Genomic DNA, 20,276 nt, shown 5'->3' on the forward strand with positions numbered 1-20,276 from the left:
GTGTCATTTCGTTTGACCCTCTCAGCTTCTTTTGCCATCCATAATGTATTCCATAGGTCATTGTTGCGGAGATACGTGGCGCCTGTGGTTCCATCCGTTGATCCTACTGCCCTGGTGTTGGTTGAGGGGGAGTTGGGGTATGTGGTGGAGAAGATTTTGGATTCTCGTATTTCGAGACGGAAACTCCAGTACCTGGTCAAGTGGAAGGGTTATGGTCAGGAAGATAATTCCTGGGTCTTTGCCTCCGATGTTCATGCTGCCGATCTGGTTCGTGCCTTTCATTTGGCTCGTCCTGGTCGGCCGGGGGGCTCTGGTGAGGGTTCGGTGACCCCTCCTCAAGGGGGGTACTGTTGTGAATTCTGTTGTCAAGCTCCCTGCGCTCTTGGGTTGAGTAGGGACTGGAACGTGTCAAAGAGACGTTTAGGGTTATTGGACAGGGAGGTGATGAGGGTGTTGAAGTAGGTTTGTTTGGAGAGGTGAAGGGCAGAATTGTATGTCTTTAGCATGAACTTATAATGGATGAAATCTTCGGGTAGATTAGATTTTCTCCACAGACGTTCTGCGCACCTGGAGCACCGCTGCAGGAAACGTGTTTGCAGCGTGTGCCACGGTTGTTGCCGTCTGTGCCGAGTTGTTTTATGTATAGGAGGAGCAGCTTCATCCAGAGCACTTTGCAGGGTTTCATTGTAATGCTTCAGAGCAGAATCAGGACATGAGATGGAGGAGATTGGGGCCAATGAGGACTGCAAGTTCTTCATAAGTTCCTGGGTGTTAATGGCCTGTATGTTTCTATAAGTGTGGAAAGTGGGGGTGACCTGAGCGGGATGGCAGTTCTTGATAGAGAATGAAAGAAGGAGGAAGGAATGGAGGAAGCTGCAGCTCTAGCTGATGAGGCTCTCACCATCAAGCCTCAGTGGAGGGTTCTGTTGGAGGATGGAGAGAGGCCTATCAGCTCCACAACACCGGTGGCCCCCTGTTCTTCTGTCCCCATTGTTCCACGTTCCTCTAAGCCACCACCTCATGCTGATACCCGTGTAAATGTGCCTCCAGTTGCTTCCACTGTGTTTTCTGGAATACGACGAGGGGAGGAAGTAGCAGAGCACAGGTGTTATGGTTGTGGGCATCTGGGGCATCTGCAGGCCTCATGCCCAGCCAGCTCATGGAGAAGTCATCCTCAAACCCCTACAGCACCTTCAGGTGGGAGCCGGCCTCCAGGTTCCCTTACCCCTCGCCCAAGAGGACGCCTTGGATGGAGTGAGACCCAGCAGAGATGCTATCGATGTGGACAGCCGGGGCATCTGCAATCCTCCTGCCCAGCTGTTCAAATGAGGATTAATCCTGTACCCAGTCGTATTATTAATTATGTACAGCCAAGTGCCATGGAGGACGACATGTCACCACTACGTGAGGACTGGCCTTGTGCCTCACCCACCCATGTTGCACCACTAGGAGTATATGGTGTGCGACCCGCAGCTATGACGACTTCTGCTCATCGAGGTAAGCACTTGTAGGAGGTCGTGCTGGATGGACAGAGACTTATTGGATTTTGTGACTCAGGGGCTTTCCTCACACTGGCTGATCCCCGAGTGGTTCGGCCTGAGGCAATCCATCGAGGACCTGGGATTGTCATTGAACTGGCTGGTGGACAATGGAGGACTATTCCCACAGCCACTGTGGATCTGAACTTTGGTTTTGGGGTCAGGCGATGTGTGGTTGGGGTGATGGGTGGTCTGCCTGCAGATGTTCTCCTGGGCAATGATGTGGGAGAGCTACGATGCCAATTCATGGCTGCATGAAGCCACATGTAAGTTACGCTCTGCCTGTGTGTACTTAACCAGCGACCTGTAGAGGTCCCTGGTACGTACACAAATTGGGAGGGGAAGGGATTGTCATGATCTGTACTTTTTTCCCTGTCCTGTATTTTGTATAATATGTCATGATGTGATGCGACTTCTCTTTCGTTGTATTTACTGTACATTTTGCAATGTCATGGGGTGTATGTAACTAACCTGTCTCCTTCCCCCAATACTTGCAGCCCTGAGCTATAATGTAAATAAGCTTTGTCCACACCACTAGGGAAGGAATAGCCATTCTTCCTCACAGCAGGTGGCTAGTCAAATGCACACAATGAATAGACTAAGTGGAGCCAACCAGTCTAGAATCTTCTGCTGGACCCAACCATTGAATAGAAGGTGTGACCCCTAACCCCCCTTCATGGGCGGGTCCCAGGAGCTCAGACAATCCATTCTTATTTTGAGATCATATGTGAGTTGATCCTTTAAGGAGAAGGAGTGGGGATTCTTAGCTGAGGCAAGACCCCATGTCCATCTGTGACTGCGGAAGCGAACGGGGCGAGACTTGAGCTGAGGGCATATCTCGTCGCTCGTGAGATTGTTTTGGGATCCATTGGACTAATTGTGGACTATTACTTTGTTACCTGGCACAAGGATTATCGGGAGGTGCCCCCGAACCTGTTCCGTTGGACTAATTGTGGACTCTGTAGATCTACCTGCATGTGTTGTTCCAGCGTTCTTGATAATAAATCTGTGGAATCATCCCTCGGCCTGTTGTCCCTTCTTGCTCTGCCGTACACCCCGTCACACTGTGCCAATGTAGTAAGCGGGTAAGTGCCCAGATACCATTGTTAATTAGGTGTCATTGCTAGTCACTTAGTGATTTGTTAGGCCTTTATTTTGGCAATTGAATGAAAAATAACTAATTCATACTTTTATTACTGTGTAAGAATTAATGGCACAAGGACATTTAACGCGCCAGAAAGTTCTTCTAGAATAGTAACATAGTAACATAGTTAGTAAGGCCGAAAAAAGACATTTGTCCATCCAGTTCAGCCTATATTCCATCATAATAAATCCCCAGATCTACGTCCTTCTACAGAATCTAATTGTATGATACAATATTGTTCTGCTCCAGGAAGACATCCAGGCCTCTAAGTATGCAGTATGTAGATTATATTTACCATATTGCATAGTATATCAACTTAAGGAGTGGGAGGAAAACCTAATTTTCCTTAGATTGTAGAAACACGGACCATAAGTTACCAACACCATGGAGGAATACAAATGATGACAGATTAACTTCCAGTAAACCGATCTGAACTGTGCGGCAGATGGCTCGAGGCGGTAGAATTCTTTGTGGGATCAAGCAGTGGCATTACTAATTTCTCGGTAGCCATAAGCTCTTGCATTAACTCATTTTTTTTAACTTTTATGGCCAGGAGGTAGTAAAATAGCACAGCTCAACAAGAAAGCGAATTAAGACACTGGCGATTAAAACTCTCTGTGTGACCTTCTACACAACGCGTCAGGGGACAGAAATTATATTGGAAAATGTGTGAAGAAAATTGACATGTAATTTGCCCTGGGAACAAATTCCCAGTCAATATTGTATCACATTATAACACGCATATAGAAAGCAGCACTGCAATTGTCAAGAAGTGAAAGTCATCATATTGAAATATACCCAAATATCTACTTTTCGTAAGGTATATTTCATTAGCATCAGAACTGCTGTTTATATAGAAATAAGTATACGCTTTCGAAAGTCATGCATATTTTATCATTGGATGTCATATGGGTCGTAAGGAAAAACTGGGCAAGATCATTACAGCAAGAATGTTGCTCTATGTTATATTACTAGCAATTGTTTAGGAACCTTTATAGTTTATCAAATGTTGGTTTATTTATTGAATCCTGATGTAAAGATTCAAATATCTGACTTAGCTGTCATTTGATAAAGTGCAGTCTTGTCGTGGATCATTATGTGTGGTCTGTTCTACTGCACCAGGACTCAACACACAATCCATCCCAAATTGTGTTTGGCATCTGTTCTCAGTCATCCACTGGTTTTCACACTAAACTTGCATCTTGTCAAGTTGCTGGAGTTGCAGTCGCTGCCTTATCACCATGTGGATTCTGCTGCCATTTATGGCGTGAACTCATGACAAAGGGTGTTGGCGAGAAATTCTACACAACTCCTTATCCAACTTCCTAATCCCCAATGCCCTTCCCCTTTTTGGCAATATCACTCCCTTTTCCACCTTAAATGCCAAGAACACAGATATCTGGATGGACTCACTTGGCCAAAGCAGCAGTTATTAAACATAGAATATAAATAATCAATTTATAACAATAAATTTACCCTAAATATCCCAAACAATGGAAAGAAAATGGTCTTTGAAGCCCAAATGTCTGGCGGGCTCACTAAATGCATCATGGATGCTCAGGTTATATTATCTCTAACCAATTCCACACCTGCTCAGAGGCACCATGTAAAACAACCTGGCATCTTAACATAACTACTAACTGCGGGCCTCCCTTAAAGGTCCTTTTTGTGCGGGTCTTCTACTACTTACAATGACCTAATAAGGCCACTTGGGGCATCCAGAACCTGAAGACTTCCCCTTCAACTATCTATTGTGAGCTGTATTTGCAACTTCGAGGACCACCCCCCTTGCATCTCTGCTGCTGTCACAATGTCAATACTAATTCAATGATGACCAAAAAACAATCCATCTTGTGTGAACATAAAGAGCCTTTTCCTAAGTAATTAAATTAACTACAGCAAAATAAAATAGCAAAAGGGAGGTGAGTGGGAGCTTATTGATAACTTCTTGCCAGACCTGGTATGGCTGCCCCTGCCCTAACTGCCCCTTACTGCCCTAACTGCCCCTTATCAGACCTAAACCTGAACCCTTCTTAATCCATCTCCTCTTCTTCTTTCAACTTATCTTTATTACTTAACCCCTTCCATTCCCATCCAAACCCTGTCGTGATGACCTCCCTTCTAGTCCTGCAGCCTTCATGACCCTATCTGTTGTGAATTCTGCTCTTGGGCTCCCTCCGGTGGTTATGAGTGGTAGTGCTGCTGTCTTTGGATCGCAGCATTTATCAGGTGTGTCCACTTATTGCAATTTGGACTGGGCTATTTAGTCTTGCTTGATCCTTTAGTCAGTGCCAGTTGTCCATTGTTTTTGGAGGATTCACATCCCTAAATGGTCTCTCCTGTTTTGCTGTGTTTTTCTACAAAGATAAGTTCTGGCTTTGTTTTTGCTGTCCACATGCTGTGGACCTTATAGTTCAGTGCATTTTCATGTTTTGTCTTGTCCAGCTTTGTCTGTGTAGGGATTTTTTTTTCAGCCAAGCTTTATCTCTGGAGATGCAGATATACCCTCCATGTCTTTAGTCAGATGTGGAGATTTGTATTTTCTGTGGTGGATATTTTCTAGTGTTTTAATACTGACCGCATAGTACTCTGTCCTATTCTTTCTTTTTAGCTAGAAAGGCCTTTTTTGCTATATCCTGATTTCTGTCTGCGTATGTCATTTCCCTCTCCTCTCACAGGCAATATTTGTGGGGGGCTGTCTTTCCTTTGGGGATTTTCTCTGAGGCAAGATAGTTTTCCCGTTTCTATCTTTAGGGGAAGTTAGTTCTTAGGCTGTGTCGAGGTGTCTAGGGAGTGTTAGGTACATCCCACGGCTACTTCTAGTTGCGCTGCTAAGTTCAGGGTCTGCGGTCAGTACAGGTACCACCTTCTCCAGAGTACGTCACATGCTGCTCCTAGGCCACCAGATCATAACACCTATCTACAACAGCCACAGAGCACAGTTGATTCCACTCTGACACTTTCATTCATGTAAGACAAGAGCTGCCAAGTAGTTTTACAGCTTGAAAGTCTGGAATGAATAGCAGCAGACAAATTGCTGTAGTGAGTCCCACACTGGATGACTCCACTTAAACAGTAACTCAGAATTGTCATGAGTGACAATGCCCAACACATTCAGGATGTTTTGCGGTCAGGCAAAGTATCTCACACTCAATGCTTAGCCTACATCCTAAATTTAATAGTGCAACATTTCTTACACTAATATACCGTACATGAATGAGGAATGTGGTGGCTTTGGCCAGAAATGTGTCAGCCCATGTTAATACATTTTATATGGCAAAATAAGCCCTCCTGGCTTTGCAAACAAAAAAAGAGCTATCTGAGCAACACCTTTATGACATCACTCTGGAATTCAATTTTGCAGCTTCTTTACAAACAGCATAAAGTGGTGACAGACAAAAGCATTCAGCACTCAAACTGGATCCTTGTTTTCTTTAAGATCTGATATTGAAAGAAAAACTCAAGGCAAGGGATACGAAAATTCCTAATACTCTCAGTATAATGGTAGGTATAAACTATGCAATTTGCATGTATGATGTTATATATATCCCATGATGGACAAAATAAAGGACAAATCGGAAGGAAAGATATACGAAAGAAAAAGAACACAAAAAAACGAACTAATGCCCAAATGATAAATATAAGTAAATTTATTTTGGAATAAGTACACCAAATGGTAGGGGGGAAGGAAACCAAAAAGAAGGCACAATACCAAGAAGACGGGGCGATAAATAATCCTACTGTAATAATGGACACATAGTACAAGTATGTTTATATATAGCCCTGCAGCACTAAAAAAAATATGTACACAAAAAAAAATAAAAAATAAAAAAATAAATTGCACAAAATACAAAGAAGCAAGTTATAATATATCATGCATGGCCGTGCACCTTTAAAAATGTCCTGGGATACTAAATAGGCTAAGGTGCATTATAAAGGAATAACAAATGCCATAAAAAAAATATATATACATATATGTGTGATTTTACACTGGCATAAAGTGCAACTAGTGCTTAACAGGTGCAGCCAAGATATAAATATATATGAATATAAAGTGCTGGTGTGCGGCCACCGATAATTGTGTTGATAACATAGATAGAGACAGGTATCTGCTGAGTAAGCACAGGCCACTAGAATTAACATATAATTATAATAATCTCTATGAGAAAATAGTAATGGGCCGGGAGTAGGTATTACCTGTGGTGCTGCCGTCCCTTGGATGTGCCGCTCCCCGACACGCGTTTGGGCGTAAGCCTTCGTCAGGGGCCATTTGGTGTACTTATTCCAAAATAAATTTACTTATATTTATCATTTGGGCATTAGTTCATTTTTTTGTGTTCTTTTTCTTTCGTAAGATCTGATATTGGTAGATAATGAGGGATGTGTGTCACCTACTGAAGCCATTTCAATAGGTGACAAAATTTGTTTCCCGTGACAAGTAGTAGTGAATCAAAGAAGGGGATTACATTATTGATTCAACACATGTCCCTAATACCAAATTAGGGACACTAGCAAAATACTAATATTTATCTTGGAAAAATACTCACCAGCATGCTGGAGGAGATGAAGTAAACACCAATTTGTACTTGTTTAGCGCCACCCTATATCTGTTAGGGACCTTCAAGATCCATGTTAGATGCTGCAAGGTTTTGGTGGAGGAGATGGATGTGGAAAGTCGCTGTATGTGGAAAGCGACATAATAAACCTAGCGCAGGCAGGGAATGAGGTAAACATTCAGAATGAAAATGATGATGACAATGACATTGGCCAAGACAAACAACCAACTGTCGAAGTGGGGCTGATGACAGAAATTTTGAAGTGAGGGTTGGAACTGCTCTAACAAATGTTTTAGTAATGTAAGCACCTATGTCATGCCACCACAAAGACATCACAAAGAACATTTTATTTTTATTTTTTTTGCAAACAAACTGGAAAGTGCAAAGTCATCTCATATATTCTAGTGATGCCTATGTACAAAAAGGCAACTGTGAAATGTGAAAAGAAGAAGCGCTACACATAAATAGTAAGCACTAGTGTTGAGCGATACCTTCCGATATTTGCAAGTATTGTATCGGATGGTATCGGCCGATACCGGCAAAATATCGGATCTCGCCGATACCGAGTTCCGATACCAATACAAGTCAATGGGACACAAATATCGGAATGTATCCTGCAAGGTTCCCAGGGTCTGAAGGAGAGGAAACTCTCCTTCAGGCCCTGGGATCCATACTAATGTAAAAAATAAAGAATAAAAATAAAAAATATGGCTATACTCACCCTTCCGAAGAATCCTGGCTGTCACCACTGCAAGCGTCCACCTCCATCCTTAAGAATGCTGTGAGTGAAGGACCTTCGATGATGTTGCGGTCAGGTGTCTGGTCACCTGACCGCTTACCTGACCGCTCACGTGACCGCTCACCTGACTGCGAAGTCATCGAAGGTCCTTCACTCACAGCATTCTTAAGGACGGAGGCGGACGCTTGCAGCGGTGACAGCCAGGATACTTCGGAGGGGTGAGTATAGCCATATTTTTTATTTTTATTCTTTATTTTTTACATTAATATGGATCCCAGGGCCTGAAGGAGAGTTTCTTCTCCTCCAGACCCTTGGAACTATACGCACCGCACACTCCGATACCGATTTCCGATATCACAAAAATATCGGATCTCAGTATCGGAATTCCGATACAGCAAGTATCGGCCGATACCTGATACTTGCAGTATCGGAATGCTCAACACTAGTAAGCACACATCCAATCCACATTATGGTATAGCAATATTTTAATAGATTACAAATCTGTTGGGGCAGAGTAGAGAGACCTTCATACACATTAGTTGGCATTCTATTCTCAACAAAATCAGTGGATTTGATAATATTTTATTTGTTTCAGGGATTTAAACTTTCACTTTCAATTTTTCTACTATAACTTCAGCCTCCATTTGACTGTCCATCTAACTCTACACTTTTATAAATTGTGTTTCCCAGTGTTCAGTAGTAGTGATGAGCGAGTGTACTCATTGCTCGAGTTTTCCAAAGCACGCTCGGGTGGTCTCCAAGTATTTGTAACTGCTCGGAGATTTAGTTTTTATTGACACAGCTGCATGATTTACGGCTGCTAGCCTGCCTGAGTACATGTGGGGGTTGACTGGTTGCTAGGCATTCCCCACATGTATTCAGCCTGTCTATCAGCTGTAAATCATGCAGCTGAGGCAATGAAAACTAAATCTTCGAGCAGTTACAAATACTCGGAGATCACCCAAGCATGCCCGGGAAAACCCGAGCAACGAGTATACTCGCTCATCACTATTCAGTAGTGGAAGCACAACTGTTATCTCCTCTCCTACATCATACCTGTCTGATAGGGCACTGTGTAGTCATCATGTTTATCTTCGATATGAGCTTCTGCCCTGCCCCAACACCCCAATGGAGAACTTTGGTGGTACAGTCAATGCTATTTCATCATACAGGGACTTCTACTGACTGAACGTAATTTCCATGGGAAAATCACTAGGTGGACACATGACTAGTGTTGAGCGATACCTTCCGATATCGGAAAGTATCGGTATCGGTTTGGATCGGCCGATATTCAAAAAATATCGGATATCGCCGATACCGATACCCGATCCCAATGCAAGTCAATGGGACCAAAATATCGGAATTAAAATAAACCCTTTCTTTCCTTGTAGGTTCATTCTACATGAAGGAAAACAACTAAGAATAATGTAGGATGTATGGGGGAGGTGGCGGAGACATTAAAGGCAATGAGGATTAGTCCAATCAAATAGAATAGCATGATTTTTTTTTTTTTTAAAGACGTTCGGATTGAAAAAGATATTGACTATGTAAATTTTTTTTTATTTTGTCAGATATTGATGTTTCACTATTCCACGACCTTCCCCTTCTTTTTTTTCCTTTTCCCACACTTTCATCTTCATCATCATCAGCATCTTTGACATCAACTTCTTCACCTTATTCATCTTCTTCTTCATCTTCTACCTATTTTTTTTTTTTTATTACATTCTTCATATTCATTTTCTTCAACTATTATTATTCTTCTTATTCTACATATTCTTTTTATTCCACTGTTATTATTCTTCCTATTCTACTTCTTCATCATATTCTCATTTGTGACAGGCATTCCCGTAGTTGTTATCTATAAAAGTTTGAAGATTACACCTTCCGTTCTGCCAGTCACAAAAGTTACATTTGTCCGCGTTCAGTTTGGCCTGCAGCATCAGGCTTTATCCAGGGGCACCACGAGGAGGAACGGACTCACCCCCATACACTGCTTAGTCTTCTTCTGCATATAATTTAGATAATATCTTTTGCTCTGATATTAAGTCTTATGCTTAATGTTCTTCTGCTCTTTGTTCTGCAGCCTCTTGTTCTTCTGCTTCTCGGTCTTCCATGTTGTCGTCTCCAGGGTCGTCGTCTCCAGTGTCGTCATCTCCGCCGTCGTCGTCTCCGCCGTCGTCGTCGTCGTCATCGGGGTGGTCTTCCGTGTCGTCGTCATCGTGGTGGTCTTCCGGGTCGTCGACGTTAGGGTCTTCAACTTGGAAATGTAGCAGAAGGTACAAGAAGGCTGAGAAAATGCCAAGAACCAGCTGATGGAACTGGAACTCGGATGGCTACCCGAAGGTTCAAGAGCCTATGGAACTACCGAGGACCAGCTGACGTTACTGGAACCCGGTTACTAAGCAGGAGGTACCCGTGCTAAAAAGCACTACCAAGGACCGCCTGACGTTGACGGAACTCGGATACCCAGAAGGAGGCACCTAAGCCAAAGGCTCTGCCCGGAACCAGCTGACGTTACTGGAACCAGGATGGGGAGCAGAAGGTACAAGAGCAAAAGACACTGCCGAGAACCAGCTGACGGTACTGGAACCCGGATGGGTAGCCGAAGGTCCAAGAGCCAATGGAACTACCGAGGACCAGCTGACGTTACTGGAACCCGGTTACTAAGCAGGAGGTACCCGTGCCTGAAAGCACTACCAAGGACCACCTGACGTTGGTGGAACTTGGATACCCAGAAGGAGGCACCTAAGCCAAAGGCTCTGCCCGGAACCAGCTGACGGTACTGGAACCAGGATGGGGAGCAGAAGGTACAAGAGCAAAAGACACTGCCGAGAACCAGCTGACGGTGCTGGAACCAGGTGGTGGACCCGAAGGCCCACAGGAGAGGAGAGAACAGCTAGGCCGCGAGGCAGCCGCAGTTACCGAACCCCAACAGTCCTACAGGGGGAGCTGGGCCTACTGGCACTACATAACCAGCCTTGACTACCAGTTCACGCAGCCCACATAGGAAGCTCCTAAACTGGAGGCACCCTGGAGTTGGCTAACTCGACCGCACCACGACGGGGCAAGCATAGGCGTCTCAGTGAAGTTGACACAACCCGGAAACAGCTGACGGTGCTGAAACCAGGCTTGGCACGAGGGAGTACCTGTGACAAGAACACTGCCGAGAACCAGCTGGCGGTGCTGGAACCCGGATGCGTTGCCCCAGTGTGCAAGAGCCAATGGCACGACCGAGGACCAGCTGACGGTGCTGGAACCCGGTTACTAAGCTGTAGGTGCCCGCGCTTAAAAGCACTACCAAGGACCGCCTGGCGTTGGCGGAACTCGGATACCCAGGAGGAGGCACCTAAGCCAAAGGCTCGGCCCGGAACCAGCTGACGGTGCTGGAACCAGGTGGTGGACCCGAAGGTCCACAGGAGAGGAGAGAACAGCTAGGCCGCGAGGCAGCCGCAGTTACCGAACCCCAACAGTCCTACAGGGGGAGCTGGGCCTACTGGCACTACAGAACCAGCCTTGACTACCAGTTCACGCAGCCCACATAGGAAGCTCCTAAACTGGAGGCACCCTGGAGTTGGCTAACCCGACCGCACCACGACGAGGCAAGCATAGGTGTCTCAGTGAGCTTGACACAACCCGGAAACAGCTGACGGTGCTGAAACCAGGCTTGGCACGAGGGAGTACCTGTGACAAAAACACTGCCGAGAACCAGCTGGCGGTGCTGGAACACGGATGCGTTGCCCCAGTGTGCAAGAGCCAATGGCACGACCGAGGACCAGCTGACGGTGCTGGAACCCGGTTACTAAGCTGTAGGTGCCCGCGCTTAAAAGCACTACCAAGGACCGCCTGGCGTTGGCGGAACTCGGATACCCAGGAGGAGGCACCTAAGCCAAAGGCTCGGCCCGGAACCAGCTGACGGTGCTGGAACCAGGTGGTGGACCCGAAGGTCCACAGGAGAGGAGAGAACAGCTAGGCCGCGAGGCAGCCGCAGTTACCGAACCCCAACAGTCCTACAGGGGGAGCTGGGCCTACTGGCACTACAGAACCAGCCTTGACTACCAGTTCACGCAGCCCACATAGGAAGCTCCTAAACTGGAGGCACCCTGGAGTTGGCTAACCCGACCGCACCACGACGAGGCAAGCATAGGCGTCTCAGTGAGCTTGACACAACCCGGAAACAGCTGACGGTGCTGAAACCAGGCTTGGCACGAGGGAGTACCTGTGACAAAAACACTGCCGAGAACCAGCTGGCGGTGCTGGAACACGGATGCGTTGCCCCAGTGTGCAAGAGCCAATGGCACGACCGAGGACCAGCTGACGGTGCTGGAACCCGGTTACTAAGCTGTAGGTGCCCGCGCTTAAAAGCACTACCAAGGACCGCCTGGCGTTGGCGGAACTCGGATACCCAGGAGGAGGCACCTAAGCCAAAGGCTCGGCCCGGAACCAGCTGACGGTGCTGGAACCAGGTGGTGGACCCCAAGGCCCACAGGAGAGGAGAGAACAGCTAGGCCGCGAGGCAGCCGCAGTTACCGAACCCCAACAGTCCTACAGGGGGAGCTGGGCCTACTGGCACTACAGAACCAGCCTTGACTACCAGTTCACGCAGCCCACATAGGAAGCTCCTAAACTGGAGGCACCCTGGAGTTGGCTAACCCGACCGCACCACGACGAGGCAAGCATAGGCGTCTCAGTGAGCTTGACACAACCCGGAAACAGCTGACGGTGCTGAAACCAGGCTTGGCACGAGGGAGTACCTGTGACAAAAACACTGCCGAGAACCAGCTGGCGGTGCTGGAACCCGGATGCGTTGCCCCAGTGTGCAAGAGCCAATGGCACGACCGAGGACCAGCTGACGGTGCTGGAACCCGGTTACTAAGCTGTAGGTGCCCGCGCTTAAAAGCACTACCAAGGACCGCCTGGCGTTGGCGGAACTCGGATACCCAGGAGGAGGCACCTAAGCCAAAGGCTCGGCCCGGAACCAGCTGACGGTGCTGGAACCAGGTGGTGGACCCGAAGGTCCACAGGAGAGGAGAGAACAGCTAGGCCGCGAGGCAGCCGCAGTTACCGAACCCCAACAGTCCTACAGGGGGAGCTGGGCCTACTGGCACTACAGAACCAGCCTTGACTACCAGTTCACGCAGCCCACATAGGAAGCTCCTAAACTGGAGGCACCCTGGAGTTGGCTAACCCGACCGCACCACGACGAGGCAAGCATAGGTGTCTCAGTGAGCTTGACACAACCCGGAAACAGCTGACGGTGCTGAAACCAGGCTTGGCACGAGGGAGTACCTGTGACAAAAACACTGCCGAGAACCAGCTGGCGGTGCTGGAACCCGGATGCGTTGCCCCAGTGTGCAAGAGCCAATGGCACGACCGAGGACCAGCTGATGGTGCTGGAACCCGGTTACTAAGCTGTAGGTGCCCGCGCTTAAAAGCACTACCAAGGACCGCCTGGCGTTGGCGGAACTCGGATACCCAGGAGGAGGCACCTAAGCCAAAGGCTCGGCCCGGAACCAGCTGACGGTGCTGGAACCAGGTGGTGGACCCGAAGGTCCACAGGAGAGGAGAGAACAGCTAGGCCGCGAGGCAGCCGCAGTTACCGAACCCCAACAGTCCTACAGGGGGAGCTGGGCCTACTGGCACTACAGAACCAGCCTTGACTACCAGTTCACGCAGCCCACATAGGAAGCTCCTAAACTGGAGGCACCCTGGAGTTGGCTAACCCGACCGCACCACGACGAGGCAAGCATAGGTGTCTCAGTGAGCTTGACACAACCCGGAAACAGCTGACGGTGCTGAAACCAGGCTTGGCACGAGGGAGTACCTGTGACAAAAACACTGCCGAGAACCAGCTGGCGGTGCTGGAACACGGATGCGTTGCCCCAGTGTGCAAGAGCCAATGGCACGACCGAGGACCAGCTGACGGTGCTGGAACCCGGTTACTAAGCTGTAGGTGCCCGCGCTTAAAAGCACTACCAAGGACCGCCTGGCGTTGGCGGAACTCGGATACCCAGGAGGAGGCACCTAAGCCAAAGGCTCGGCCCGGAACCAGCTGACGGTGCTGGAACCAGGTGGTGGACCCCAAGGCCCACAGGAGAGGAGAGAACAGCTAGGCCGCGAGGCAGCCGCAGTTACCGAACCCCAACAGTCCTACAGGGGGAGCTGGGCCTACTGGCACTACAGAACCAGCCTTGACTACCAGTTCACGCAGCCCACATAGGAAGCTCCTAAACTGGAGGCACCCTGGAGTTGGCTAACCCGACCGCACCACGACGAGGCAAGCATAGGCGTCTCAGTGAGCTTGACACAACCCGGAAACAGCTGACGGTGCTGAAACCAGGCTTGGCACGAGGGAGTACCTGTGACAAAAACACTGCCGAGAACCAGCTGGCGGTGCTGGAACCCGGATGCGTTGCCCCAGTGTGCAAGAGCCAATGGCACGACCGAGGACCAGCTGACGGTGCTGGAACCCGGTTACTAAGCTGTAGGTGCCCGCGCTTAAAAGCACTACCAAGGACCGCCTGGCGTTGGCGGAACTCGGATACCCAGGAGGAGGCACCTAAGCCAAAGGCTCGGCCCGGAACCAGCTGACGGTGCTGGAACCAGGTGGTGGACCCGAAGGTCCACAGGAGAGGAGAGAACAGCTAGGCCGCGAGGCAGCCGCAGTTACCGAACCCCAACAGTCCTACAGGGGGAGCTGGGCCTACTGGCACTACAGAACCAGCCTTGACTACCAGTTCACGCAGCCCACATAGGAAGCTCCTAAACTGGAGGCACCCTGGAGTTGGCTAACCCGACCGCACCACGACGAGGCAAGCATAGGTGTCTCAGTGAGCTTGACACAACCCGGAAACAGCTGACGGTGCTGAAACCAGGCTTGGCACGAGGGAGTACCTGTGACAAAAACACTGCCGAGAACCAGCTGGCGGTGCTGGAACCCGGATGCGTTGCCCCAGTGTGCAAGAGCCAATGGCACGACCGAGGACCAGCTGATGGTGCTGGAACCCGGTTACTAAGCTGTAGGTGCCCGCGCTTAAAAGCACTACCAAGGACCGCCTGGCGTTGGCGGAACTCGGATACCCAGGAGGAGGCACCTAAGCCAAAGGCTCGGCCCGGAACCAGCTGACGGTGCTGGAACCAGGTGGTGGACCCGAAGGTCCACAGGAGAGGAGAGAACAGCTAGGCCGCGAGGCAGCCGCAGTTACCGAACCCCAACAGTCCTACAGGGGGAGCTGGGCCTACTGGCACTACAGAACCAGCCTTGACTACCAGTTCACGCAGCCCACATAGGAAGCTCCTAAACTGGAGGCACCCTGGAGTTGGCTAACCCGACCGCACCACGACGAGGCAAGCATAGGTGTCTCAGTGAGCTTGACACAACCCGGAAACAGCTGACGGTGCTGAAACCAGGCTTGGCACGAGGGAGTACCTGTGACAAAAACACTGCCGAGAACCAGCTGGCGGTGCTGGAACACGGATGCGTTGCCCCAGTGTGCAAGAGCCAATGGCACGACCGAGGACCAGCTGACGGTGCTGGAACCCGGTTACTAAGCTGTAGGTGCCCGCGCTTAAAAGCACTACCAAGGACCGCCTGGCGTTGGCGGAACTCGGATACCCAGGAGGAGGCACCTAAGCCAAAGGCTCGGCCCGGAACCAGCTGACGGTGCTGGAACCAGGTGGTGGACCCCAAGGCCCACAGGAGAGGAGAGAACAGCTAGGCCGCGAGGCAGCCGCAGTTACCGAACCCCAACAGTCCTACAGGGGGAGCTGGGCCTACTGGCACTACAGAACCAGCCTTGACTACCAGTTCACGCAGCCCACATAGGAAGCTCCTAAACTGGAGGCACCCTGGAGTTGGCTAACCCGACCGCACCACGACGAGGCAAGCATAGGCGTCTCAGTGAGCTTGACACAACCCGGAAACAGCTGACGGTGCTGAAACCAGGCTTGGCACGAGGGAGTACCTGTGACAAAAACACTGCCGAGAACCAGCTGGCGGTGCTGGAACCCGGATGCGTTGCCCCAGTGTGCAAGAGCCAATGGCACGACCGAGGACCAGCTGACGGTGCTGGAACCCGGTTACTAAGCTGTAGGTGCCCGCGCTTAAAAGCACTACCAAGGACCGCCTGGCGTTGGCGGAACTCGGATACCCAGGAGGAGGCACCTAAGCCAAAGGCTCGGCCCGGAACCAGCTGACGGTGCTGGAACCAGGTGGTGGACCCGAAGGTCCACAGGAGAGGAGAGAACAGCTAGGCCGCGAGGCAGCCGCAGTTACCGAACCCCAACAGTCCTACAGGGGGAGCTGGGCCTACTGGCACTACAGAACCAGCCTTGACTACCAGTTCACGCAGCCCACATAGGAAGCTCCTAAACTGGAGGCACCCTGGAGTTGGCTAACCCGACCGCACCACGACGAGGCAAGCATAGGCGTCTCAGTGAGCTTGACACAACCCGGAAACAGCTGACGGTGCTGAAACCAGGCTTGGCACGAGGGAGTACCTGTGACAAAAACACTGCCGAGAACCAGCTGGCGGTGCTGGAACACGGATGCGTTGCCCCAGTGTGCAAGAGCCAATGGCACGACCGAGGACCAGCTGACGGTGCTGGAACCCGGTTACTAAGCTGTAGGTGCCCGCGCTTAAAAGCACTACCAAGGACCGCCTGGCGTTGGCGGAACTCGGATACCCAGGAGGAGGCACCTAAGCCAAAGGCTCGGCCCGGAACCAGCTGACGGTGCTGGAACCAGGTGGTGGACCCCAAGGCCCACAGGAGAGGAGAGAACAGCTAAGCCGCGAGGCAGCCGCAGTTACCGAACCCCAACAGTCCTACAGGGGGAGCTGGGCCTACTGGCACTACAGAACCAGCCTTGACTACCAGTTCACGCAGCCCACATAGGAAGCTCCTAAACTGGAGGCACCCTGGAGTTGGCTAACCCGACCGCACCACGACGAGGCAAGCATAGGCGTCTCAGTGAGCTTGACACAACCCGGAAACAGCTGACGGTGCTGAAACCAGGCTTGGCACGAGGGAGTACCTGTGACAAAAACACTGCCGAGAACCAGCTGGCGGTGCTGGAACACGGATGCGTTGCCCCAGTGTGCAAGAGCCAATGGCACGACCGAGGACCAGCTGACGGTGCTGGAACCCGGTTACTAAGCTGTAGGTGCCCGCGCTTAAAAGCACTACCAAGGACCGCCTGGCGTTGGCGGAACTCGGATACCCAGGAGGAGGCACCTAAGCCAAAGGCTCGGCCCGGAACCAGCTGACGGTGCTGGAACCAGGTGGTGGACCCGAAGGTCCACAGGAGAGGAGAGAACAGCTAGGCCGCGAGGCAGCCGCAGTTACCGAACCCCAACAGTCCTACAGGGGGAGCTGGGCCTACTGGCACTACAGAACCAGCCTTGACTACCAGTTCACGCAGCCCACATAGGAAGCTCCTAAACTGGAGGCACCCTGGAGTTGGCTAACCCGACCGCACCACGACGAGGCAAGCATAGGCGTCTCAGTGAGCTTGACACAACCCGGAAACAGCTGACGGTGCTGAAACCAGGCTTGGCACGAGGGAGTACCTGTGACAAAAACACTGCCGAGAACCAGCTGGCGGTGCTGGAACACGGATGCGTTGCCCCAGTGTGCAAGAGCCAATGGCACGACCGAGGACCAGCTGACGGTGCTGGAACCCGGTTACTAAGCTGTAGGTGCCCGCGCTTAAAAGCACTACCAAGGACCGCCTGGCGTTGGCGGAACTCGGATACCCAGGAGGAGGCACCTAAGCCAAAGGCTCGGCCCGGAACCAGCTGACGGTGCTGGAACCAGGTGGTGGACCCCAAGGCCCACAGGAGAGGAGAGAACAGCTAAGCCGCGAGGCAGCCGCAGTTACCGAACCCCAACAGTCCTACAGGGGGAGCTGGGCCTACTGGCACTACAGAACCAGCCTTGACTACCAGTTCACGCAGCCCACATAGGAAGCTCCTAAACTGGAGGCACCCTGGAGTTGGCTAACCCGACCGCACCACGACGAGGCAAGCATAGGCGTCTCAGTGAGCTTGACACAACCCGGAAACAGCTGACGGTGCTGAAACCAGGCTTGGCACGAGGGAGTACCTGTGACAAAAACACTGCCGAGAACCAGCTGGCGGTGCTGGAACACGGATGCGTTGCCCCAGTGTGCAAGAGCCAATGGCACGACCGAGGACCAGCTGACGGTGCTGGAACCCGGTTACTAAGCTGTAGGTGCCCGCGCTTAAAAGCACTACCAAGGACCGCCTGGCGTTGGCGGAACTCGGATACCCAGGAGGAGGCACCTAAGCCAAAGGCTCGGCCCGGAACCAGCTGACGGTGCTGGAACCAGGTGGTGGACCCGAAGGTCCACAGGAGAGGAGAGAACAGCTAGGCCGCGAGGCAGCCGCAGTTACCGAACCCCAACAGTCCTACAGGGGGAGCTGGGCCTACTGGCACTACAGAACCAGCCTTGACTACCAGTTCACGCAGCCCACATAGGAAGCTCCTAAACTGGAGGCACCCTGGAGTTGGCTAACTCGACCGCACCACGACGGGGCAAGCATAGGCGTCTCAGTGAAGTTGACACAACCCGGAAACAGCTGACGGTGCTGAAACCAGGCTTGGCACGAGGGAGTACCTGTGACAAGAACACTGCCGAGAACCAGCTGGCGGTGCTGGAACCCAGATGCGTTGCCTTGCCTATTAAAGATTGTCTTCCTAGAGCCCCAACTAGCGGTGTTGGAGCAAAGGGTAAGCAGGGGGAGATGAGTGTAGGCCGAAGCCTGCACTGGAGGCAGCTTTGTGTCTGCGTTGCGTTTGCAGGACACTTTGCCGGCTACACACTGGGGGAACAGCTGGCGTTGCTGAACCCCACTAACACAATGGCGTGTGTTTTTCTCTGTGCAGCTAGCACTTGCGGGCAAAAACTAGCGATGTTAGAGCCCGTGTTGAAGCAGGAGGAGGAGGAGAGGAGCAGAGTGTAGGCCGAAGCTTAGTTGAACCAATTTCAAAGGAAACCTTTAACCCCCCCCCTCAGGTGTTACAAAGTACAAGAGACACACCTTGTGCAGTATTAATGCTGCACAAGTGAAAGGTTGCTCTATTAATTTGTCTACTTGCACACGCTGAATGAAAGACATACACAATTTACCCCATTCTACAGTCAAACTGTAGTGGATGCGTGACTTGGTTTTTTGATGAGACGCAGCACAGGTGTCCAAAATAACGCCTTGGTGCTTGGAGCAGCTTCCTGAGCGTTGTTATTTGCTGTACAGGAGTCTGCGCTCTTGTGTTATCCCTTGGCAATGCCCTGTTAGCGCTGCCCATCTTATGACATCATTTCATGTTGGCCGGTGCGGTTAACGATGGCCATAAATCCCAGACCCACAGTGTCTTTTCATAAAGCCACACTGCGGTGCTGGGATTCGTGGCCTTGAGCAGTAAATATTTTGGCCGCTCACACACGTCCTTACACCTGCTTCAGACTGGGCGGCCTCTGCTGATCCCTTCTCGCATGCCGCGGCCATGAGGCTGCACAGTCTGAAGAAGGCTGAAGGAGATGAGTTAAGACAGGCGAAGATATGCACTGCTCGTGCCCATCAATCACACCCTCGCAGTCAAAATAATTAAGACAACGAGGAGCATTTTATTCAGGCAGGGCGGACGAACAGGCGCAAGTAGCCAACCAATGATGTCAGAAGACGGGAAGCGCTACCAAGGGGGGTGCTGCGTGTCATTACAAAGGAAAGTCACACCTCAGGGACATTGTAATGGTCTCTAATGAGAAACATTTTCTACGTGTTGAGTTCCACGTGGGCAAGGAGAAAAAGTCAGCCACCTTGTACAAATGCAGCAGTACTGCTGTACAAGGTGGCTGTTATACATAGAAACACCTGTGGGTGGGGGGCAGGCTCCCTTCAATTTCAGTTCATGTGCCTGCGTGGCGTTTGCAGGTCACGTTGCAAGCTACACAGCAGGGGAACAGCTGGCGGTGCTGAACCCCACTAACACATTGGCTGGTGTTTATCTCTGTGCAGCTAGCATGTCCGGGCAGAAACTGGCGTTGTTTGAGCCCAGGGTCAGCAGGAGGAGGAGAGGAGCAAAGTGTAGGCCGAAGCCTGCACTGGTGGCAGCTTTTGGTCAGTTGTGCCAGCGTGGCTTGTGCTGGACACGATGCCGACTACACAGCAGAGGAACAGCTGGCGGTGCTGAGCCCCACTAACACATTGGCTGGTGTTTTTCTCTGTGCAGCTAGCATTTCCGGGCAAAAACTAGCGGTGTTTGAGCCCAGGGTCAGCAGG

General features: G+C 50.7%; 1 protein-coding gene across 1 annotated transcript in view; it reads left to right on the forward strand.

Annotated features, from left to right (window-relative positions):
- The window catches only part of PITPNM3 (PITPNM family member 3), an 876,999-nt gene that overhangs the window by 538,569 nt on the left and 318,154 nt on the right, over nucleotides 1–20,276 (forward strand). The gene's annotated exons all lie outside the window — the stretch shown is intronic.

This window comes from Ranitomeya imitator, chromosome 3 (genome assembly GCF_032444005.1).
Source record: "Ranitomeya imitator isolate aRanImi1 chromosome 3, aRanImi1.pri, whole genome shotgun sequence".
In the NCBI taxonomy this organism is placed as follows: Eukaryota; Metazoa; Chordata; class Amphibia; order Anura; family Dendrobatidae; genus Ranitomeya; species Ranitomeya imitator.